This window comes from Poecilia latipinna, unplaced genomic scaffold, assembly GCF_001443285.1.
Source record: "Poecilia latipinna isolate Pla-1442-1.1 unplaced genomic scaffold, P_latipinna-1.0 Scaffold1345, whole genome shotgun sequence".
NCBI classification, from domain to species: Eukaryota; Metazoa; Chordata; class Actinopteri; order Cyprinodontiformes; family Poeciliidae; genus Poecilia; species Poecilia latipinna.
The window spans coordinates 129296-155019 of NW_015113961.1; the positions used below are offsets into that span (position 1 = coordinate 129296).

The following is a 25724-nucleotide window of genomic DNA, read 5'->3' on the forward strand; positions in this document are numbered from 1 at the left end:
CTCCCTCCACAGTTCCATCGACAAAGTCTTGTTCTGCTGTTGCCTAAAAAAAAAAAAGCTTATCCACTCTAATATGCAACTACTAAAGCTATAGATGAACATTTAGGCGGTAATTACAATTTGTTCTTGGGTTAATGATAGAGAGCTGCACCTGAGTGTTGAGCTAATGGTGTATGAGAGAAAATTTGTTGGTAAAAGTAATGCTGAGTAAAACTGTCAAACCGATTGGGAAATAAAGTTTAGCTGTAGAAATAAAGTCTTAAAACAACAAAAAACCCACCATGATGGAACCAAGTGTAGTGGGCATCCATAATGTGTTTTTCTTTGTATTTTTGTATCTTTCTGAATGTCGAATTGCTTTGGAGACTTTGAGATTTTTTTACATCCTGGTTTCGTAGCTGTCTTTTGGAGGGATTTTGTTGATATTTCTACAACTTTAAATGAAATATTTATTGATTTTGAATAGCCATTCTAACAACAGATTTCAAAGCCCAGCAAACATCAGAAATATGACCCCAGGTCCCTGACAGGTTATAGGGATGTGGTCAATGGAGAACAGAAGCTGAGCTAAGATCAACTAGTAGAAAACCGAACTACTTTTTCCCTGATTGCTTTAGGGAACGTGAGGTCATTGGCAGACAAAGTGGAAGATTTTGGAGCATGGACAATATTATAATGGGACTACAGGAAATGTTTAAAAAAGGGTTCTAATGAGACTTGTTTGCCGGAGCGTATCATGGACAGTGCTGTTCTTTCCAATATTTAAACTTTTTGGCTGCAGACACCTTGCCAAAATGATGCCGGAAGCTTTGCAATTCTTATTAACAGATGGTGTTACCCCCAATATGTTACCATGGGATGGCTGCAGCTCCATGATAGAGTGGTTGTCTGATGCTTCGAGGATTGAAGCTTCAGTGCCCTTTCCCTACTTCTGTTAAAATGTTCTTGGGCCGATTGAACAAATGAAGCGGTTGCAAATTTGCAACACAAAGTTGCTTAGGTAAAGAAAAACACAAGTGTAGATGTTTAGCTCAGTTTAAAATAACAGTGAACACACACCTGGATAATTAAGGGTAATGTTTGTTTTGAGCATTACAAATACCAGAGTCAAATCCTCCTATAAAAAATGTTCTTTGAATGAAGCCGATAAAGATCATAAATGTGAGCTAACTGTAAAACTTAAACGATTCGGCAACAGATTGCCATAAATCAGCGGCATAGTTGGTGGAAAATTAGACTCACCTGCAGACTTCTCCAGCACAGTGGGAAGCTATTCGGTAGTAAAACGGTGGGAAAGGAAAAGATAGGTAGATGATCAACTTGAGCCTAAGAATTCTTCCAAATTAATTTCTATGTAGCTGACAGTAAAAGTCAGTCTGGAGTAGCCATCGCAATGCCCCTATCTGGAAAAAAAATATAGAAACAAAAGATTGCCATGTGATTCCAAGAATAGTTGGATGCTATACAAGTTTTGCACAAGTGACAACTGATTTATTTATTAGTAGAAGATAAGACAATGTCTGAAACAATAGATGCCTTCTTTTCTACCAAACACACAGTTTTACTATTTTTGGGTTGTAATTTGATTTGTTTACTAAATTCAGTGAGCTGAGTCCTATATTTGGTCAGAACCTATTTTAGCACTCCGTTATATAAATGCAGCTCTTCATAATTTAATGTCAAAGTGATAATACTTACTAGAGTTTGCTGAATTTGATCAGACACATTGAGGCTGGGAGTGACAAATCCTGAGTAGAAGATTATTTAAAATAACATTTTTAACAAATGAAAGATTTGTTGTATGTGTGACTGACTACTTGTGTATATGTACCAATATTTATTTTGATTGGTTAAGTCTTAAATTTAGCAGGGTTTCTTTTTTATTCAGCTTAACTTGTTGATGCACATACACAATTTTGTTCATTTATAGAGCCCCCGTCAAACCAGAGCATATTCAATGTATGTTATTCACCATTAAATGTTTATGTTTTTAGTCTGCCTTTCTTGTCAATAACGTACTCACAGTTTTGCCTGTAACGATTGTTTATATCATTCATTTCATACACCAGCATGTCTGTCAGTGACTCAACATCCAACTTGTCCCTTTTTTTTTTTTTTGCTTCTTTTTTTTTCTGTCAGTCACCATGATGCTTCTCTTGACTTTTACCTCCTTGTTTTTGCCCTGCCTCCACTCCAGGGAGTTCAGCGAACACACAAGCGGGATCACAAATTATTAAACAACAGCCTGAACATCACAACACTTCGATAGACGAGGAGTGCTGTGCAACAGATCAACGAAGAGGAGGATTGTGTAACTTGCATGGGGATTAAAGACATGGTAAATCAGACAAGTGCTCTGAAGTTGAAGTTTTAATTTTCAGATTGTTTATATGTCATGTTTTTTTGTTTTCTTTTTTGGTAAAAAGAAAAGTACGAGTGTAAGTATAAGTGTTCGTGAACATACTGACTGACAGCACATTAGTGGGAGGCTTTAAATTTTAAATTCAGCCAGAATCCTCCCAGGCAATTAAAGGTTGTGTTCAGAGCCAAGAAGTCCAAATAAAATAACACACATGCATTCAGAAACAGTGCAGATGCATGCTTGCACACACACACAGGCACGCACACACCCTGAGGATGAGGTGAAGGTGGCAAAACCCTTCATATCGCAGTGTGACACTGCCTCTGACTCTGTTCATGTATCGATAGACACACCATGCACACACCCACACTCCAGTGTTTGGCTCACAGTGGAAACACACTACAACACACATCCTCATGGACTCAATAAATCACAGCTCTGGCTCTCTATGTCCAATTACTGTAAGTACCTGCAGGAAATATGTGCTGGACAACTTTGACAGTGTGCTACTGCTTCCTTGAAATCAAAAGTTGCGCGAGGAAGTTGTAAAATGTGTGTGATAAATTCAGCTGGCATTTGGTAAAATGTTCAGTGACCCTGTTTTCTTTTTCCCCATTAACTTTCCCACGAAGTCAGTTTAACTAATCACAGCCAAGGCCATGGACAGATGGACACTAGGAGATGGTAGAGCACCCGTCCTTTTTCCTAAGAACCAAAAATGTCCTCTTCTGAAATACCTTTTTCTTTAAGTGTATGGCCCAAGGCAGCATTTCTGGATTAAGAGCCTATATTTCCAGTGGCTCACGTTTTTGTAATTTTGACCGACAAGAATCTTCCACCTCTCCTCCCATGCCTTTTATCTCAAATACAAAAGTTAAAAATTTCACTTCCCTCAGTTTTGTCTAAACAAAAGCAGACGAATCAATTAGATACCCCTCCCCACTATTCATTCTGTGGCCGGCACTAGTCACCAGGAGATAGCTTAAAATGTTGCTCTTAGATTAAATTAGAAAATAAAAGTTATCCATGTGTCTCATAGATGTTGTTATGACATTTGCTTTAATTGGCCCTGATGACTTCTAGTTGAGTCACATTAAAAGCTAAACACTAATGAAAATAACTCAAGTAAAGCTCTCTAAAGTTAAAGTGGGGCATGCAGATTAAATTGTATTTTCTATTTGTGTATGTGTAGTAATTATGATGTGATGATTAGAGTATTTTTAATATATAAATAATATCCGAAGAAATCTTGTTGTTGTCACAGCTTATAGTTAATCTTATTAATGGTGAATGTCTAAGAAAAATTTCGTTCATATGTCTCCCTGACTTCATGCAGAGGTGTATGATTCTTCCTATGGCCGTGTACTATGCTGTTGGTTTCATTGTGAAGCTGGAGATTTGTACATGAGTACGCTAGGATAACGGAGGACTTAACTACTTTATCAGGAAGTAGTGGTAGCTTGTTTAACAATAGGACTAGTTGCATTAGTTTCTTGAGCGTTTTTCATTCATTTTGGTGAGCGCATGTAATATACTAGCATTGCACTTAAGTATATTACACTATGAAGATTTTGTAGCTCTTTTTCTAGAGTAGTTGATTAAAGCTGTAGTCTTTTGTTTAGATTTATGAAGATAACTCGATTAGTTTGATCTACCTGGTAGATTTTTCAGGGTAATTTGCTTTGCTACATTATATGCTGCAGAGGACATTTTGAGATAAAAGTGCAGGATGATGTAATGAAGACAAACATATGGTGCTCAGCATGTAAAAAATAAATGAGGGAAATGTAAGATTCAAATTTGACTCAAAGTTCAGCTTAATAGCTGGTTGTGAGTCAGAATTCCACCTTTTAATCAATCTATAATTGTGTTGTTTTATTAATCCTAAGAATTTTGTGAACTGCAATTAAAATTCAACCTTGTTTGGACTTTTTCTTCCAGGCAGATATCATCAAACATCAGGCACCACATGGTTGCAACGCAGTGCCTGAATCATGAACGTTGAAATTTGGAGCAACTCACCCTAGAAAAGAAGAAACACACGTTTTCTTAGAATCTAGGAAGAACCTTTTTCTTTTTCTGTTGGTCATAAACGTGTAGAGCCTTTGCCACAAGTCTTACGCCTGTGCCTGGGGTAAGAACATTTCAATTTCAATGAAAGTCCTTGTTTGTGTTTGATTGAATCTGAGTTGCACTGTGAGGTGATGCTTAGCTTAGCAATCAAGACCTTCAGTTTGAAACTCTGACTTTTCTGTGTAGATTTTGTGCCTCCTCCAGGCAGTCCACTTTTCTCTGATAGTTCAAAAACATACATCTAGGGTCAATTGGGTTTGTCAGCATAAGCATGCATAGCTATCTCTGTTTTGCAATTGAGCCTCTGATAGAGTGGTAACCTGAGACCCACCTCTTGGCTCTTGAAAGCTGGCATAGACTGTGCACAGAAAACAAGGGCTTTAGAGCATTTATTTAGACATCTGAACATTCCACAAACTTGATGCCTTATTAAATGAAAAATAGGGGCGTTTGCTTGGTTTAGTCTGAAGTGAAAATATCCATTGGGCAGAATTTGAAGGAGGAATGTACAAAACATTGAGTTTTGTCTAGAAGTAACCCACTCGCTCCTCTCATTCTTGTCTCTGACATATATAAACTCTTGATTTATCTTTGCATCTTTGTAGCATATTTGCATCCACAGTCATTTAGCCCACCTAATTCCTGAACATAATGAGCTAATGATGTCTTACCCAGCTCTTACTCTTCCTTTCTAGACAGGGAAATTTGATTCATGTTTGTTTTTGTTCTTATTTTTTTTAAAAGTCTGCATTGTAGAAATCAACAATTCAGTTTTATGGTTTTCTAACCATCAAACATATTCTTAAACCTGCCAAGACACAGACTTATTACTCTTCATTTATTGTACTCTATACATTCACCTTATATTTTCGCACTTTTGTCAAACGTTTGTGTGATAAATCTTCAAGTAATTTTGCAGTTTGACGTAGAACACAGCGTGGCAAACAAATTGATATTGATGTTCTTGGAAAATGGACTCAAAAACTGAACATTTTGGTCTGCATGCAAAAAACAAAGTTTGGATTAAAACTAACTCTGCACCTCATTGAAGCACACCATATCCATTGTGTAACATGGCAGTGGCAGTATAATACTTTGGAGATGTTTTTTTCTCTATCAGGGACTGGGAAGCTGATTTGAGTTGATGGGAACATGGATAAAGCTAAACAGACAACCATGGAAAAAAATAAAAAATCAGGGGCTCGAAATGACTGGAGTGCAGCAGATAATCACTTTCCAGGAAGAAAACTACATAATTATACAGCCAGAGTTACAACCAGGGGTTTTTTATCAAGGCATATTCATTTGTTAGCATGTCCCGGAAAAAGAATAGACCTAAGTTCAGTTTAGAAATTGTGGAAAGGTGGAAAATTGATGTTCACAACCTGAGTTTAGGTTATTTTAGCAAGCAATTATCTAGACAACCCAGACTACTTGCAGCCGATATTGAAGACAAAGGTGATATTGATTAATAAGGCCTGAATGGATATGTATTTGAAAATGTGTCATGTTTCCTTTACTTCACAATTAGAAGTTAGTTGGTCTGTTGCATAACATCCCAATAAATTATACTGAAGATTGTGGTTACAACATGTCAGAATACTGAAAAGTTTAAGAGGAATAAAGACTTTTCACCGGCACTTAAATTATGTATGTATTATGTTTAGTGTTTTGGTTTTTTTTAGCAACCAGCAGCTACAAAATCTATCTATAAGATGGTAAAATCCTATTTTATGTAATTGTTGTTCTCCTTTATGCATCACCAGTGATGAAGTAATTTAAAAATGTTTGTCAAAGTGGGATAACAATCACATTCATTCATTCTTTGATATACAAAGGTTTTATTTTAAACCATGACATGTGAAAGTCGTATATATTAAGCATAGAAATGAAATGACACATTTTAAGTTACAGGAATTTAATAGCGTTTCACTAGAATTAAACTTTTCCATTTTATGACAGACATGCAAAAAAATAATAAAGAAAAGGAACGACGTGTTTTCCCAGCACTCATCCTTGGAAATTTTAGTTTGGTTGCTACCCCAGTAAAAAGGAGTTTACGTGAGAAACTTGTGAGTGTATATCCGGCTTCCATCACTGTATAAACATTTATCACCACTCTTGAGGTATGAGAGTGGATGAAGACCTAAATGAATAAGATTGAGAAAGTAAACAGGTGAATGAGTGAGCGAGCAGCTGACTAATCAAGTGAGGGAATGAGTAGGTAAGTGGCTATGCAGCTGACTGATTAAGCCACAAAGCACTTAAGCCTACAAACCAGTTGATGCATTTTATATGTTAATGTGTAGGAGAGGAAATTGAGGAAAGAATATGGTGTGAAAAAAAAAAAAAAACGAACGGGGGAGCGAGAAGAGGTGGAAAACACGTGGAAACGGGGCAGAGAAGGATGGGAACCATGTTGGGATGAATATGGGGAAGCTGAGAGAGAAGCGTGAAGCACTGGAGTGTGCAGGAGGTATGGGGAGAAAGAGTTACGGTGGCCGTGGAAGGTGGTGGTAATCAGGGGGCAGCCATGGGTGGTCAAGCTCTGTATATGTGCGAGTGTGTGTTGGAGCCGCAGTGTGACCAGTGCCCTGTGACAGACGCATTGCTGTGCCCTCAAAGTGTGTCCGTCTGTGCACAGCTGTGTGTGTAAGCTGTATTTTTAATATGGGTGAATGGATTTTCAGATGCTTTTTCATCTCTCCTACCTATTTGCTGGGTGTCTCAACGGGTCGAGCTTCTGTACCAAGCAGTGCGCAAAGAGGCAAAGAAGTTGCATCAAGCTCCCGTCCAATTCGCAAGAAATCTGCCTCAATAATCTTTCTTTTAAAACACAATGCAGTTGTGTAAAAGGCAAAAAGAGCATGAAGAGAGTCTGTCCGCCTTCAAAGTTTGTCACATTACAACCACAAATTTTATCTGACAGATCCACAAAAATCATTGCATAATTGTAAAATTTAAAGAGGTGTTATTATATAAAATCAACTTTTATGAGTGTTCCATCAAGGACTACTGGCTATTTATTCATTCTTGTTCTGCTGGAAGTGGAACCTTTATCACAGTCTCAAAGTCTTTTCTAATCCCCAACATGAATCTCAGGTCCTCTTCAGTGCCGCATTTGTCTTTACTTTTTTTTTTTCACCAGCTTCACTGTCCCTGCTGTCAAAAGCACTCAAACAGCTTGATGCTTTCACCACCGTGTGCACCGTAAGTTTTGTGCCACACATGGCATTTTGCATTTCAGGAAAACATTTTGGGTTTTAAAATTTTTTTTTTTTTTTAAATTTCCTACATGTTTGCAGAAGAGCAATATCCTTTCATGGCTTATTTGCAAATGTAAACCCCGTTCTTGACATTCTTTCTTAGAAGCTGCATTTGTGAAACGTGCAAATAGTTGTTGTTTAAACATGCAAGTCTCTTAAGATTCCTCCGGTATATCTTGGTCCTCCTTGTTACTGTTCTAATTATTCCTGTTCGTTCAGGTGGAGGGCCACATCTGTATATGCTTGGCATATCGCTATACTCATTCCGTTTTTGAATGACAGATTGGACGGTGCTCTGTGAAGTGTCCAAAGCTTAGGGTGATGTTTTATACTCTAAGCCTGATTAAACCAACTCCACAACATTACCTCTGACCTGTTATTTCCACGGATTTTATAATCGCATTCTAATAAACCTCTTGCCTTTTACCAAACTGCAGCATTTGGGCTGAAATAAAATTATGCAAAGTTGGACTGGATTTAATAATTAGGTGAGGTCTGAAGACAGTTGTTGTCAACAGTTTCCATTTAGACGTATCAGAGTAAAGGGACCTCAAAACAAATGCAGATCACATTTTTCAGGGCACTGTAGATTAGTACAGTTCTAACCATTATATAAACATTAGGTAATTGATAAGTAAGCAAACACCACCTAAAACAAAACACCATAGCCAAATGTACTGCATTTCGAGAGCAGAGTAAAGACTATCGGAGAGAAAGTAAAAATACCACCAGCTGTTTGTACAGTGAATAAATCTGTTTACACATGCTGCATAACTGAGGGCAAAGTTTATCAACTGAGACAACTGACTTCCACAAGCTCCATTGTCTACTGCAGCTGGCCCTAAAAGGGCTCACCACAGCTGAAAGCACAGCTTTCTGTGCCAAGGCCAAAATAAAGTTCAAATTACATCATGAGGGCCCTCCCAGGGGCTTTCCGCCATGCAGATTTGTCTGTTAAATGCTTCAGATTAAGCAGGCAGCTCCTCACTTAGTCCACCTTTTTTGTGTTTGTAAAGCTCACTTGTTCTCTGTTCTGTCTTGCTTTTGTTTTTATTTACTTTTATTACTCAGTTTCTATCTAGATTTTTTATATGAGGAGAGGGCTGCATGTTTTTCCTGATCTTAACCCAATATTCCAGGCTTAAACTTTTGTGCTAAAACGTTTTATTAAAACTGTTTGACTTAATTTTCTCAAATGTGTTATAAACATTTTTTTTTTGCTTCGTGGCACAGAAAAGCAGTAAATCTTGTGACCCATTTGTTCGTCAAATGCAAATTATCAACTTAATTTTGCACGTTTGTTACTCAGCTGAAATCTCAAAGCCACATTCATGTTGGTTTTGAGCCACAGATTAATACCAAAAGTGAGATTGTCCGGTTAAATTGGGCATTGTTTGAGCTTACATTTGCAATTGATGCAATCAGAGTCGAGATGTCAATGTCAGGAAGCAGACCACCTCACATCTTTGTCTACATTATTGGTGGCAGTGGAGCTGGAAAACAGTTTTTGGCATAGAGCAGATTAGAACCAGCAGGAGTTGGAACAGAACAGTTGCAGCTGAGACTACCTCTGAAATTAACCAAAATCCAGAAAAAGAACAAGGAGAAGAAGGAAAAATACCTGCCAGATAGAGCTGGGGGAAACAGCAGGAGGGTTTCAAATTTAGGCAATCACATTACAGCAGTAACAACAGCTAACAACAATAATAGGTATTCCACAACAAACGTAGTGTTTGTCACCGCTAATAAACCATAATAACCCACGACTAAAATTACACTAAATTCTCAACATAAATTCTTCTTCTTCGTCCTTTTGTGTATGCACCTGTTCCAAATAGCTTGAGGTGTTTTATGTGAAAAAAAAAAAAAAACTTGAAATCTCACTTCATTAAAGTTTGTTAACACTTGCGTACCTTTATGTGTACAGACAGCTGAGGGCATGTAAACACATGGTATTACTTCAGATACACCACCTGCTGTCAGGATGCCTTGATGTGTGAATTGGATTCCCTTTGAGTAGAAAATATGTCAGTTTGCAGCCTCGAAAGGCGAAGTTTGGTGTTTGCTGTGAGGTCAGGATCAGTAGTCAGACAAAACACGTAGAGCAAAAATTTTAAACTCGGATTCTATCAGAAAATTATTTGTGCCAAGTTTGCTCTGCGTTCTGATTTACCCACCATGTCTCACATGAGACAAACGGACAAAATGATACTAATCAAACACTGTTCTCAATATGGATAACTATAGACTGATGTATATAAATGTATAATGCAAATGTATGTAATGAGTTTCATAATAATGACCATTAAGAAGCGGCTCAAACTCACTTGGCTCTAACATCTTACTTCTGTTATGCTAGTATCACATTTAAGTAGCTCTAGATTTAACTTATTCTCACTTTAGCTTAGCAGACATATTGATTTCAGCCATTCAAGGTTTGAGACGTGACTTGGACATGGAAAAAAAAAAATATATATATATATATATACTGGTAATGAAACTACCCTCTAGCTCAGGGGTGGCCAAGTCCAGTCCTCGAGAGCCACCATCCTGCAAGTTTCAGATGCATCCCTGCTTCAACACACCTGAATCAAATGACTGGCTCGTTATCAGGCCTCTGTAGAGCTGATCCCGGTCTGTTGGAGTAAGGATACTTCTAAAACTTGCAGGATGGTGGCTCTCGAGGACTGGACTTGGCCACCCCTGCTCTAGCTTGACAACAGCAGTCATTTAGACTCCTCGAAAACACACTTCAACAATTGTAAATGTTCCTTTTTTATTATCATATTGTAATTTAAATGTGGTCTTTTTCTAAATGTAAAGTAGTTTTTGTTCTATTACCTAATCGTTTTGTTAATACAACCAGTTTGCAATGCAAACCAAAGTAAAACTGATAAAATAACATTTTTCTGTTCCCATAAAGAAATTAAAAATGTAGAAGTCTTCTTAAAAACATTTAAAAGTAAGAAGTCAGCAGTTTATGTTTGTAGTATGCCTTTGAGTCAGTGCTGCTCATTTTGCCACCTGCCTATTCAGATTCTGCCTCAGTCATCACCCGAGGTATTCATGCCAGCTACAACAAAAAAAAACAAAAATCACTTTTCTGACATTTTGTGGGTAGCAGAGACTGAATTGCATTTAAGGCAATGCCACAATTTCTATTTCTTTATTTTGTTCTTAGGCTTCCCCCTAAAGTTTTGTGATGCAACACCACTGTCATAAAAAAACAAGCTTCTGTCAGAGCCCTGCTGATGCACAGTCCCACATGTGAATTTGTTGTCATGTTGAAGAGGCTGGCAGAGACACCACCTCAAACCACCAAGAGTCAGCTTGACAATTTCACAAAACAGAGGAGAACCCAGCGGGACTTTTAAGTTTTATACACTGCTATACTGAAAATCTATATAACAAATATTACTTCAAAGGGCCCTTCTAGTCACTTTTTAATGGGCAGAGGAACAGATATTATGTTCAAGAGAGAAGCAAATACACGTTTTACAAGACTGCCTTTTGCATAGATTTGATGTCCTGTTTTTTTTTTTGCTTTCACTGCTTTTGGGAACATAACCATCAGATTCTTTGCATATCCAGTGCAAAGAAGCACGATTCTATCAAAGGGTCTTTACTGTATCTCACATCTGTAGTTGTCTCAATGCATGTCTCAGCAAAAGATGTGGTGAGACAGCTCATCACTTCTGTCATTGGGGCTATTGATTTACAACATTGCTATCTCCTCACAAACCCTAGTTGTTGTCCTAATCATTGTAATTGGTACAACATCTAAAATGTGGTTAGTAATTTCCTTCTTTGAAGTTTTCAGCCTCTACTAATTTCCTGCTGTGGCCACCAAAAAAAGTCTAATTTGTGCATAGACAGGAGGGGAGATGTAAAATGTTCAACAATGTTGTTTTGATACTAGTCTGAGCAGTCCTAAAGCTAGCTAAATCTTGTTAGTACTTAAACCCCTTTAGTACCGTATTTTTCGGACTATGAACTGTTAAATTTTTCCCACGTTTTGAACCATGCGGCTTATAGCCCGGAGCGGCTTTTCTGTGGATTTTTCTTTAACCACCAGGGGACTCTTTAGCAGGAAGGGAATCAGTGGAAGTCAAAATTGGAAATCAAAGAAGAAAGTGCTAATTTTCATTCATACCCCCTCATCAAGGAAACATGAAGAAGTTGATATGATGCAGCTTTTCAGTTGAAGGCTATCGATCTGGCAATACAGATCGACCACCCATGATTCGGCGCTGGCGTACTTAATAGCAGATTTTTTAAGGACGCAGCTCTCTGCTGGGTCCTTGTGGAGAACCGAGAGAGGCAGAGATACCAGCGGCTTATAGCTCGATGCGGCTTATATATGTAGGTTTCCAGTTTTTTCTTTTTTTTTTTAAACTTTGTGGGTGCGGTTTATAGTGTGGTGCTCTCTATAGTCCAGAAAATATGGTACATTTACTTTTCCTTGTGGACATCACAAGGTGGCACATGGAGGTTAGCTGCACAATTAGAAATGATAAAAGTCCCTGTGTTTTTGTCCATTATTACTCAGTTGTCCCGTTGGCTGCAGTTTGTGTTTCTTTGGTAGGACAACAGAAATTGTGAAGCAGCAGAAAAAGGATATATGGTTTTCAACATTTTGGACATAAAAATGCCTTGAAAATATCATGCATATATATCCAACTATCTTTACTTTGATACCACTAAATAAAACTTAGCACAAACAACTGGCAACCCCCCCCCCCCACCTATCTGTCCCTCTGAAATAATAACTGGGGTCCCCTGTAATTTACTCTCAGTATGAATGCAATGTGAGTGAACAAACAGCTTCATGAAGCCCCCCAAAAAACAACAGCAGCAGAAAAAAAAGAAAACACGAGAGAGGTCAGAGCACTTTGGAAACGTTTAAGGCAGGGTTAGGTTGAAACAACAACCTAATCTTTGGACATGCAAAAGTGGAAATAGTATTGCATCACGGCAAACCCATTGAAACATGACTGTCCACTTAAACTGACAGGCTTGGCAAGGAGAGCAATTAACCAGAAATGCATGCATGGTAGCTCAGGAGAACTGCAGAAATCCATACCTCAGTTGGAAGATTAGCTAAAAGAAAGCCAAAGGAGTCCCTTTAACATTTTTCCACAAGACGTATAAGGGAGACAGAAAACCTATGAAAGATTTCACATTTGCCAAAAAAATTTAAATGCACTATTATCCAGATTCTGCTGCTTGAGGACCACAATGACTTGCCAAAATGTCATATCTTATTTACCCATAAAATCCCCCAAAATAACGATCATCTGATGTATAGATAAACAACATTCTGACTGTGTGATTGAGCTCAAGCTTTACACAGCAGGACAAAAAGCCAAAGACCATCAGCATATCTACCAATAAATAGCTTCCAGAAAAACATGCTAAATATCAAAGTTTGACTCCATTTGGATTGAGATGCCATGACATGGTCTTAAACAGGACATTCATGCTCCAAAACTCTTCAACGATGCCAAAAAAAAAACAAAAAAAAAAACAAAAACATTTTTGGAGCAACACGAAAAAAGGATAATTTGTCCACTGTGATGTAAAAAGTCTAATCGCCAGTTATCAAAAATTTGTGATGGTAGTTGTTGATGCCAAGGTGGGCAAAATCAGTTATCAGGTATAGAGTAGAAATTGTCTTTTTTCAAGACTTTTCAAGTCAACTTGAAAGTCGACTTTCAATTTGACTTTCAAAGCAACTTGAAAGTCGTCCAAGTCGCTTTGGATGACTTTCATCCCTTTTAATGAAATCAGCATTTTGCACTTACTCGGGTGATTATTGCTATTGCAGTTTGTTGGATTATCTGAAACATTTAACATGAAAGTCGGAAGAACAAATACTGTTTCCACTGCTCTTTGTGGCTCATTTTGAAAGACACTGCCTGTGGGGTTTTGTTCTTGCAGTTTCTGTGTCATTTAGTTGTTAACATGCTCTCATTAAAAAGTGCTCACCTACAGTATGGAAGAAAAGAAAACTGAACAGCGCTTACCCAGAACTGTCTTTGATTTTATCTTATGCTTCTATATCTGGTCACTGTTTTCTGACTAGCTGAGGTTTTAGATCTGCTTTTCTGTGATCATTGTACTTACTCCTGTGTGGGTGGATAAAAAAAAAAAAAAGTGATGTAGGCAAAGAGAGGGAGAAGGAATAAAAAAAAAAAAACTAAACTTTTTTTCTTGCCTGTGTCATTCCCCTCATTTCCATTGTTACTGTTATGTTTTTATCTCCACTTCGCCTGATCTTCCACCACTTCTTTCTTCTCTAGAATCTTCTGTGGACACAAAAAAATAATTCAGTCATGCGTGCACGCCATGTGCGTACACAAGGCTGCCTTCCCAATAGGATGGAACGCTGAGAGAAAGACACACACCGGTGCTGCCCAGTTTGAGCACTGATATGGATCACTGATGGTCCCTACAGTGGATCAGTACCACTGAGCTCGTTTGTTGAGACAAATAGAAAATGTTTTCAGTGCGCTCTGCTTGATGAGAGTCACATCTGTGGACATCTGGACACACACACACACACACACACACACATGCATTATGTATTTCCATTTCTCCCATATTTCCTTACTCGCATCCAGTGTCATCCACCTCCTTTGTTGACATTTTATTACTTTCACTACCAAAACAACATGTCTATTCCTTTAAATAGACTCATTGTCTCACACACATATCCACACCGACACACACAGAGAAAACCCATCACCACACTACTTTACATTCATATCTTACCTTGGCTGTGCTTGTGATTAAATTCCCTGTCTCCAAGGACAACAGATGCTATTGTTTCCCCCCTTGGCTGCTATGAACGGGAATGAGACTTGAGATTCCCATTCTGGGCTCAAGCGCCTCGGAGTTGCACTGCATCTATGAGCCCCGACACATAGCGGGATGAAACTACAGGGGTAATATATGGTTGCCATTACCTTAAAGCCTGCTAGCTTAACCTCTCACATAGATCTCCCAGCTGAATCTCCTTTTATGTAGTTTTCAGAGTCAAGGGTTTGCTCTTTTAAAACCCTACTTTTTGTGCAGCCCCGCTTAAGATGGGTCCTCCGGTCTCGTAGACGAGCCTTGTTCACATATGTATGAGCATGTGGTCGTTATCTGTCCGGTTTTATGAGCAAAACAATAATTCATCCAGCACAGGCATCCTCTGAGCGACGTTCTTCTGATGTCAGCCAACAGGTGGCACTGCAACTCTTTATTTTTCCAGTCAGGAGGGGGGGAGAGGATCTGTCCGTGGTACTGAATGTAAATCTCTCTGATCTGCCGTTCCAAAGGGAGAGCAGAGGAAAAGGGGAGCGAAAGGAAGAGATTCAGAGAATCTAAATACAACGAAAATGATGAGAAGAAAAAAAAAAGAAAAACGGAGAGTACAATTTAAAGGCGAAGTAGGGAGGGAGAGGCAGGTTGCTAAAAAATTAAAGAAAAGAGTTTGGAGAGAGGTTTTGAGAGGTAGAGCGTAAAGATAGAGGGATGATAATGATTATAGTAATGACATAAATGCATAAGTAAATGGAGGAGTCAAAACAAACAGCAGACATAAACAGGTCTTTAGTAAAAAAATAAATAAATCAGAAAACAACAACGTGAAAGGAGCATTTACACCATGCTTGGCACTTCTAAACTAATAAAAAAAATATGCATTGCAGGACAGGAAGATGAGAGAAGTAGTTGTGGCAATACAGGAGAGATATGTATCGTGATGCTGGAAAGATCAAAAGATATAAAAAAATGGATGAGACGAGTTTGGGGGGGGGGGATAGAAAAAATAAATTGTGTGTATATTGGTGCTTGTGCCCCTGCTCTTAGTTGCCGGTGTGTGTTACCATGTTTGTTTGCATCTGCCAAAGTGAAAACAGTGTTTATTTGGGCATCAGAGGGAAGAACAGACACAGACAGATGGGGCTAAGAGGGGTGGAAGACATTAAGTGTGTTGCATCCGTCTGTGTGTGTGTGTGTGTGTGTGTGTGTGTGTCTGTGTCTGTGTCTGTGTGGGTGAGCACAGATGATCTCCGATGCAGCGGCAACAGCAGTACTGTATGCATGACACAGATAGGAGGATTTATGCTCTTCACAAGACTACAGATGGTGACAGGGGAAGCCTCTGCTTCCCTTCATTTCCCAAGTATGACACTTTTTTTTCCTTTTCTTTCCTGTTCTCAACCAATCATTGCTCTTCAGCACTCACCTTCTGCATATATTTGCTTTGCTTTGTCACAGTCATACACTGATCTGCTAACGATGGGATCGTCGAACTCTATCCCCATGCACTTGAGGCCTTTCTGAGCAAAGCTTTCAATGGATAAAATGGCATCGTGGCCGAGGTGAAATGTTTACCACTCTAAGATGTCCACTCATGACGTGATCGAAGAGGTGCTTTATGGGTGACGGTGAATTTGTATATCAATCAGTAAATCGGTTTCTAATTTTAGAGCAGTTGCCTTACTCACCAAGGGCGGCACTCAGTGCTTTCAAAGCTGAAGTAACAAAAGAAGAAAACGAAATTGAATAAAGACGACGTGGAAATAAACTAATAGCACAAACAGAACGTGAACAACTGAAACGTGTCATGAATAAAAGTGAGGTTGGTTTGAAAGACTAGATTGATGATGATGATGTGAGCAGGGTCGGGTAGGAACTAGTTGGATTTATTTGAGTAACTTCCTGGAAAACATTTACTGTCGGGAGTATTTTTACTTTGCTTTTTACTTGAGTAAATATGTTGAACTAGTACTACTGTTACTTGATTGCAATTTTTGGGTACTCTGTCCACCTCCGGATGAAGCAAAACAGATACAGTAATTATGAGAAATGGAACATATGAAGCTCTAAAAACGTTTACACAATAAAAAGAGAACGTAAATAAGAATAAACAAATTATTAAAAACTAAATTAGGAACAATCGTTGAAGTTAAACAGTCTCCACTTCCCTCAGCTCTCGATAAATGAAACTCCACAGATGAGGGCTATATGAAATCATGTGAAAATAATGACTCACTGTTGGTTTTTGCTTATCTTATGGGTATAATCAATAAATACTTTCAACTTTCCATGAGGGATCTGGATGACTCGTACAGTACAAGAAGCTGAGAAACACATCAGTACCAAAACTATTCAGTTAGAGACTTCTGATTTAGGTTTTTGTCACTATTTGTGTAGCTGAATTTTAGAGTCGCTGTAGATGGGTTGCTTACTTTTTAGAAAGACTAGAAAGCAGAATGTTTCAGTAGTATATTCTGCAAACCATTAGAAGAATATTAAGCTCTGCACATTGGGACAAGAGAGAAATGGTTGAACTCAGTGTTTTTCAGGTAACATTTACTGAGAGAAAAGAAACCGAGTTTGTCGTTTTCCTCTAAATCTCTTTTGAGAGTTAAGAAAATATTGTATTTCTCCTGAATGAGCTGAGAAAAAATATTGGTTATCCATGCTTAATGTCTTGAAATCAATTAAAATGCCATCAGTGATTGGTAGGCACGGCGATGTAAAGTTGTTTCCTTCACACAGCTGTGAAAATTGCTGCTTTGTTTCTTGACTATCTCTACCAGCGAATGGTATTGAAAATTGAGCTTTCTGAAACGCCGTGTCACACCGTTATATTTTTTTGATGCCGACTTTCACGTGCGTCCGACAAAATCTCTTTCTATTAAAAACGATTTAAACTTCCAATAACAGTTCTGGAGACACAGACACCAAGTTTCTGAGCTCATGATTCGAGTTGAAAAGATTCTGCTCGTTTGAAATTTGGTGTTATTGGCCACTGAAAGTCGTGCCACTGTTCAGTCGGAGGGAGAAAATAGTTACTTCTCAACATTTACTGATAGTCATGTCTGATATCAATGCCTTCTTTTAAGAAAGTTAGATTATTTCAATATACTGAATAAGAGAGACAGGCTCATGCAGATCTTAAAAGAAGCACGCGCTCTGTGGCATGCTGGCTCTTACATCTGGTCGCTCCTGTTGTTTCTCAATATCATGAAAAACAAAGAATACACCATGCAGATTTCTAGGATCAGGGAATATCATTTATGTTGTTTCTTCCTTTGAAGCGCTGTGTTTTGACTCATTTACTGGAAAATCACTGGCTTGCAAACACATATTTTTTCTTTTTTTTTTTTTTCTTTTTTCATGTTGTAATCACAAACTTCTACATATTTTATTGGAGTTATTACATAAAGCAATGCATAATTATAAAGGAGGAGGAAAAAGACTATTTTTTCTTTATACAAATAAATGTTAAGTATAGTCTGATATTCCTACCCCTAATTTAAAGCCAATGTAACTAGTTATCTTCAGACTGTTAACGTTAACCTGAACACATGTTGCTCTCCCTGACAAATGTTGTCAACAGCATCAAGGGGTGGGGATCCATTTCTTTAACAGGCTGGAGGCATTGGTCAGAGTTGACGGGAAGATGGAGGGAGATAAACGGATAAATAGCAATCGATTAGAAGGGACCAGTTAAAGTCCAGACCTAAATCTAATTAAAAGTCTGAGGAACGTCTTTAAAAAAACACTCAGACAAAGCAAGCAGAAACAATCAACTTATTTATTTTTTATTTTTTTTTGGATAGAACTGGTTTCTACAAAGTATTAACATAAAATAAAAACCATGTTGTTTCTGATTCACAGTTAAACTACTTTGAGGTGGTCCACAAAAAGATCCCAATAAAATATATATTGCAGTTTCTGGTTGACAAAATGTGGTAAAATTCATACGTTAATAACACTTTTGAAAGGCACCGTCAGGTTTTTGGGGGAAGTGAAATGCAGCCGTTTGCCTTCTGCTTTTGAAAAAGCAGCTTGTCGGCTCTACAGTCGGTGGTTTGTGGAACAACATTACCCTTTTGCCTCGAGGTGAAAGATAAGCACAAACACCGTGACAAGAACCTTGCTCTGCCAATACTTCTCTCTAAAGGTCTAAAGTTAACCGTAAGTGGAGATGTCTGCTATCTGGCATCCCTTTTACTTTACTATTTAGTGAATTCAAAGTACAGGAAGAGCAGAATTTTAGACATTTTTTGGAGAAAAATTGTTTTCTGTCTGTTCTCATAACGGGTCACTAAAAACATACCTACTGTGATTTTCCTTTTCTCAAATTTACGAACGTTAAGATATAAATTATAATGTTTATGTTGCTGTTTTTTTTCCCTCCAAGTATTGCTGCTTTTCCAGATCATGAAATCTACGTTTTTGCTGCGTGTAGTGGGTGGGTTGGCTTCACTCAGTTACATAATGCATAGGCTGTCTTGGAAAAAGGCTGTGTTTTCTTTGTAAGGCTTCTATCTTTGTAATTTTATAAGGTTCACTCAGTTTGACTTGGGCAGCCTCAGGCAATTTTTGATTTAAGGAGATGCAGAGATGAGCTGATCTCTTTAACAGCCTATGTTGGACGGCTTTACCTGGGATCTAAATAATATCTAAATAATTTGTGCTGTTAACTTTCAACACCTTCATTTTGCTCGCCTTGGAAACAACCAAACATGTAAGCTGTTTGCACATCTGACGGGGATCAAAATATTATTTTCCAACACTGAAATCCAAGGTGGGGGTGATGAAACAACGTGCTACGTGTGAATACTCTCGTTATTATTGTAATATTCCTCTGACTTTATTTGTTTCTCCTCCGTTCGACTGTTTTCTAGTATGCGGTGCTCTTGGTGTCTTTTGTTGTTGTTTCATCTCGTTCCAGTTCCTACTTTGAGGAGATTTACCTGTCTTCCCTACCTTTTTGCAGCTTTTCTTTCTACCATTTGTATACACAGACGCGCACACGCACACACACACACACACACACACACACACACACACACACACACACACACACTGATTTGTTCTGTCTTTCTCGACCTCTTGTTGTGAGATCAATGCCTCCCACAGGTAGGCTGAGTCTGAGTGTAGCTGCCACAGTGTGGGAGAGTTAAAAGGCAGACCAATGGCATATTCAGTCAAATTTGATGAGCACCTTCACAGCAGATCCTTGCATGCTTGCTATATTTGAAAATCTCTCAGACGAGGCTGTTTCTGCTATCCAAAAGAGATCTGAGAGACACATTTAATACTGAAGAGGCTCTAAAAGAAACGGTTTGCCTCGGAAGTAAGCATAGCAAAATATGCCTAAATTTTACAGATGAAATGCTGAACATCGGGAAGCTTTAAAAGTTTGGATTGCTTTGACATGTTATCAGTTTTCTCCCCCTGACTTGCAACAGAACAAGTTTGTGTATTAAAACAGATATAAAGTTGCACAATTGCTGCCTTAACAGGACTCTGACCATTTCAGACCAAAACAGATTAATCTTTGGCTCATAAGTGCATCTCCTTTCTGAATAGTACGTTGACTGGACATTTCCATGGTATTTATAGTTTACCATAGTAGGTTGAACAGATGAATGAGGTTGTATTTTATTCACCTCTTTTTCTCCTTGTTGATATTTGGTTATTTTGTCACAAAGATTTGAAGTTTTAGTTGCATGTTTTTTAGCTATTGTTTCCCTTTATCTTGGTGTTTCCCAGAAACTGCTTGTGTTTCATCATTTTCCTTAGTTCCTCCAAGATTCCCACTCCACTCACAGCTAAAGCTTGTTGTGACCATGTACCTGTTTTCACCTCAATAATTAACCATACCTCCTGAAAGCTCCTTGTAGCTCCTTATCATTTCCTCCCATCAAGTCTGTTTATTGGGGATCTTCTTGTTGACAAGTATTATCACTTGGTTATTTCAATACTTCTTAAACCTTGTTTTCCATTTTTCTTCCTGCTTTATAATTCACCACTACCTAAAGACAGCTAAAATGGAACCCTCAGCATCATACTACCATCACCGTGCTCAATAGTTATGATTTGAAAGCCTTAAAAAATTGTAAACCAATTGCACAGTATGTATCACCTCACAGTAAGCATTTTTTTCCCCAGAAGGCTTTTTAATTGTCTTTATTGTTCCTATTTGCAGATTTGTTATGTAAAGCTCGTATTTTGTAGTTTTCAGATTACTTTTTTTTTTTTTTACCTTTTTAATAATCTGTTTTAGACATTCTCTGCTTCTTTATATTTTGCTCAGTTTTGTTCATTAAGTAGGCCACCTTCACCACCATGTCGGTGGGTAAACTAATCCCAGTGCGAAGCCACATCATCTGATCAACCATCGGTTTTATTTCCTCACACTCAAGAGATAACTCATATTTAAATTTCTGTATCTGAAATTCACTTCCATGCCAGTTTGTTTTCACAACTTTTATCCGAGTTTAAGTCTTATCTCATTTCCAGTGGAAGGGTGGGGGGGGCACTTTGTGATAAACTGTAGATGAAATGGCTTCTAAACAGAGTTGCTGTGTTAGCAAAAGGATTTAAATTAAGATAATTAATTGATTAATTATGCAGCTTCAAACTCTTTAAGAGATCATTTTTGGATTTCTTTTTAGGCCACTAGTTTCTTATCATGACTTTAATTCAAATTTAGCACATGACGTAAATTAAAAGCTTTGAATCGCCTTTTTTCCTTCACGTTGAACAGATTGTAAAGTTACAACTGAAGTGATGCAAGTAGCAGAGTACTGCCCAGCTTCAGAAAGCTGTACTTCCTTATTGAGGTAGTAATTATACTAAAGAACAGAGCCAAAACGGAGATTCTGTGCTTTGTTTTTACTTAATTTAATGTTTTTGTTGGTAACCAACATATTCTGAATTCACCATCTACAACTATTGCCTTTCTGTATATCTGGATAAACACAGAAAACTAACTTAGTTTGTTCAAGTTGTTCAAAAAAAGAAAGAAACAAGTAACTATTCTTTCAGCAGATTCTCGCCATTCCTCACTGGGACTTTTTAACATTTAATATCCCACAAATACCCAGAGAAATGAATGTATGCAAATGTTTCTTCCACTGTTGAAAGGATGAAAACAATCCTAACAAATTGACACAACACAGAATGAGAATTTATCATTTCAGAGATGTAATTTAAAAAAATATATTATGTCCCCGCTATGATATATTAACAGGGCTTTTGCTTTTATAGTATTTCTATCTTGCAATCTGTAGTGGCAAGGACAGACTTTGAAAAAAAAAAAAAAAAAAAAAAAAAAAGAAAACCTTAACACAAAATAATTAACTCATATTATCGTCAACATTGTTTCTGTGTTTCCCACAAGCTTTCAGATTGTAGAAGGGATTGTTTGCTGGAGATGCAATTAAAGTAATTTAGCGGATGTTTGAGTTTTATTATTGTGAGACACCAGGATACCCTGTCTGTAATAATCTTTGTCGCCATCACATATGGTGATCTTTGATTTATGGAATAATAAGTATGACAGCCAAATAAATGTCCACTCATATATTTATGTTTAATGCAATGACATGTCAGGAGTTACTGGAACAAAGATAATTGTTTTCTTAAAGAACTCATCCGTAAGCACTTCAAACTTAGGTTCAAGTTCTATAAGTCATTCTAAACCAAATTGGAAATAAATCAAACATACCTTTCAAAGAAAAATAACACTTTATTTCTTTGGGTTTTTTTTTTATTGGTTTGGCATTTTTGTATGTACAAAATCAGCAAGACAGGTAAAATTTCATTTAATACTTTTGGAAACTAATTTAATCCTATCAAACATTTGAAAATGAGAATTTTTTTTTAGGTCCCGGGTTCAAATCCCGGCCAGGGGTATTTTTGCATGGAGTCTCCATGCTCTCCACATGCATGCGTGGGTCTTCTAGCTTCCTTCAACAGTCCAAAAACACGACTGCTCGGTTAATTGGCTTCTCCAAATTGTCCTTATGTGTGAGTGTGTGTACAGGGTTGTTTGTCCTGTGTGTCCTGGTGATGGATGGGTGACCTGTTCAGGGTGAACCCGGCCTCTCACCCAATGGAGATTGGCACTCGGCCCCCTCCATAGATATGTCGGTATGGACGGACAGATAATCTCAGCATCCACTGTAAATAAATTCTAGGAACCTTTCATTTGTAGCAGATCTCTCAAAGACCCACTGATTGGTTTATAACCTTTAAATCAAACGAGCTTTAGCTTAAACACACAACAGTCAAAATCTCTGTAGAGCCATCTTTATAAGCTTATAAATACATTCTTAAAGGAAACATCTCTTAAAGCAATCACTGACTGCTATTTCATGCTAAGAAAATCTGATTGCACAGCTGTGCTGTTTTCCTCCCACAAACAACAGCCTGTTGTGCCTTGGAACGATGCTAATACATGGGAAATAAAAATACAATTTAAGCTGTATTGCTGCCATAAACCTAAACATAAAAACATGGCAAAAAATATGAGGCTCTAGCAGTTTTCGTTAGTTCTAAATTGCCTAATTAAGGCTGTATCTATTGGGAACAAAACACAAGCTTACTGTTGAGACTCTGTCCTCGCAAGCATCACTAGGCTGTATCCCTCCGACACTGTTCAGGAAGAAAAAGTTGTTACTTGGATATAATTTCTTCATATTAAGTGAGTTAAACCTCAATGTATTTATGGAACTAAATTAGGAAAAACAATCATGCTTTCTCATTTCATGGCATTTTAACCTGCGTTGCTATTTGTGTATTTTAAAATCCACATTAGGTAATAAATTAATTACTTGGTAAACACCGATTTTGGCTGAGTCCCAATTGTAGGCTTCTGTCAGGTTTTTTTTTTTTTTTTGAACAAACACTCGGAACCGAATGTGGCAGATTGTCCAAAAGCTGGAGCTCAAAGCAACAGACAACTCTAATTTGTTTTCGAAAGGTTTATCAAGCGTATTTGCGATGTCATGATAAATATTAGATTTCATTTGAACTTTGACGAAATTACTGCGGCTCACTCTGTTTCAAACCCACCGGGGGGATGCAGCCTGGGGAGATGGAGATGCGATAGCGTGGTGGGGTATATCTGCCTGGATTGGCACGCTGCTCTGGCTGGCATAGCGACGCAGTCACACAGCTGCAGGTAATTGGGTCGTCACTGTTAACGTCTATTTATCGTTTCTGCAGTGAAGCTGCTGCCTTGCTCCCTCCATGGTGTCTTTATGCTGTGAGAGAATTTCTTTCCTGGACCACAAGGTGGTTTACCATCAGCAGAAAGCCTTAATAATACAAAGAAAGAAAATCACCAATGAGACAACATCACCCCTCCCAGGTGCCCCTTATCTGTAATGCAGGTATGAGCCATCTGTTGGCCATCTGTTGGCCTTATAGCCTCCAAATTTGTTTAACCTGAGCTGCACTGCTTGCCGTTGTGGCTATAGATAGGCTCACATACTGTACCTTCAACCTGCTAAATGCTTCATTAACTAGTACATGTGGTCCTGGGTAACAGATCGTGCTTGTTCAACAGTTTGTTTAATGAGGGGATTAATTTGTCTCCATGACAGTTGGACATCATTTCTCATTTTGGTGACAGTCGTCATAACGCAGATCTGTCTCACTCTCCATAATCTGCCAGCTTCAATTGACTTCCAGGCAACATCCAGGTGAATCTCAATTCATCGGGATTTTATTAACTAGATAGTTCATATAGTATCAGCTATCATACCTGTTTAAGCTTTGACCAGATGTTAAAGCCGTTCGTCGTAGTTCCAGCGTTTCTTCCTCGCAGGAATAAAGTTTGTGTGCCTGTGTTTCTGTGAGTGAGAGAAGGTAAGAGTGAGCTTTGTTCACCCTCGGTTGTATTGATTGAGTCTCCGAAGCTAGAAAACAAGATATCACACAGCGAGCCAATCACAGCACGGATTATGTCACATTTTTCACCTTAGCTTTTCACTCCTCTAGTGGACAGATCCTTAAGGTGAGAAGAAACCCATCACACATCCAAAGATATCAAACTCACATTTAATCCCACCACTCTGGTTTTTAGCTTCCAATTATATACGATGCCCCTCAACTTGGTTGACTTTGAAAAGTCATTCGTTGCTAGAGAGGTCGATACAGTATCATAAATAACTAACCTCAGAATAAGGCCTTGTGTAAAGCTGTAGCAGCACACTTGTATTTGTGTTGTAGCTAAAATATATATCTGCCAGCTCTCCAAAAGGCAGCGCAAGAGACCTGCATGCACAAACTTTACCCTTCATGTCACTTATTTTTTATTTCTAAATGGAAGAAAGTCACTCGTGCTTGTGTTTCATGGGCAACCCGCTCTATTTGCTTTGTGTGTAAGACAGAACCCAGCAGCAAAGCCTGATTGAACTTTGAAACTTGTATGTGGCCATACGACATGAAAAGTGCTGCAAAGTCTCTTAGCTTTCAACTGGTAAAGGTAAGCAACTCGATGTACTCGTAGTAAAAAATATATTTGTTGTTCTAAAACTTGCTGTGATGATGGAGAGTTTGTTGTTTTTCTGTATTGTTTTCTCTTTCTCAAGGGCCCAGCATGGTTGCGATGAGGTGGAACCATCGACGTGCGGTCATGTGGTTGAGGGACATTAGTTTTCGCAACCACCCTTCAAGGTCCTAGCTTCTCTGAAATCCTTCCCACTGCAATGTCCGTCATGGTGTTTTGTCATGGCTCTGGTTTACAACAGTACAGTAAACACAGCGCTCACTGCAGAAGAGATTGACTGTTATCAGTTCACAAGTTCAGAGGAGGAATAAATAATGGTTGACAAGATGCAACATCTCATTTTATTTGGAGAACAAAAGGCATCAGTGTTTTGTTCACCCACTTCATCGGACCAGAACCGAGCAGGGCAGGTTCAGTGTTTTGGTCCAACAGTACGTACTTCTTCACGGCCTTGGACAATTGTTCCTTAAAACTGCCCGTCCTGCTCTCTGGCAGAAAAACCAGCTCCTGGAAGTTGAGTAGTTGGGGCTGTTTTGTGTATAAACAAACACGCCCACCAAAATTCTGACCAATCACAATTTGGATGTAGGAGGAGTCTTAAAGATCCTCCAGGGAGCTGTGAAAAGAAGGGGTGGCCGACATAAGGCTGAGAACAACATGACAAGAGTTTGGTCCGACAATGAAATCCAATTTCGGCGTGTCAGCTTAA

At 38.3% G+C, this 25724-nt stretch overlaps 1 long non-coding RNA gene across 3 annotated transcripts in view; it reads left to right on the forward strand.

The window, feature by feature from the left end:
- Positions 1-25342, forward strand: part of LOC106961872 (uncharacterized) — a 28567-nt gene extending 3225 nt beyond the window's left edge. For 2 of the 3 annotated variants that reach the window (XR_001427847.1, XR_001427846.1), the window contains 2 exons: positions 2198-2338; positions 4304-6077. This is a non-coding gene — a long non-coding RNA (uncharacterized LOC106961872). Of the gene's footprint in view, positions 1-2197; positions 2339-4303; positions 6078-24896; positions 24992-25097 lie in introns of those variants that run through there. The other variant, XR_001427848.1, reaches the window with a different exon arrangement.
- Positions 25343-25724: the final 382 nt, after the last annotated feature.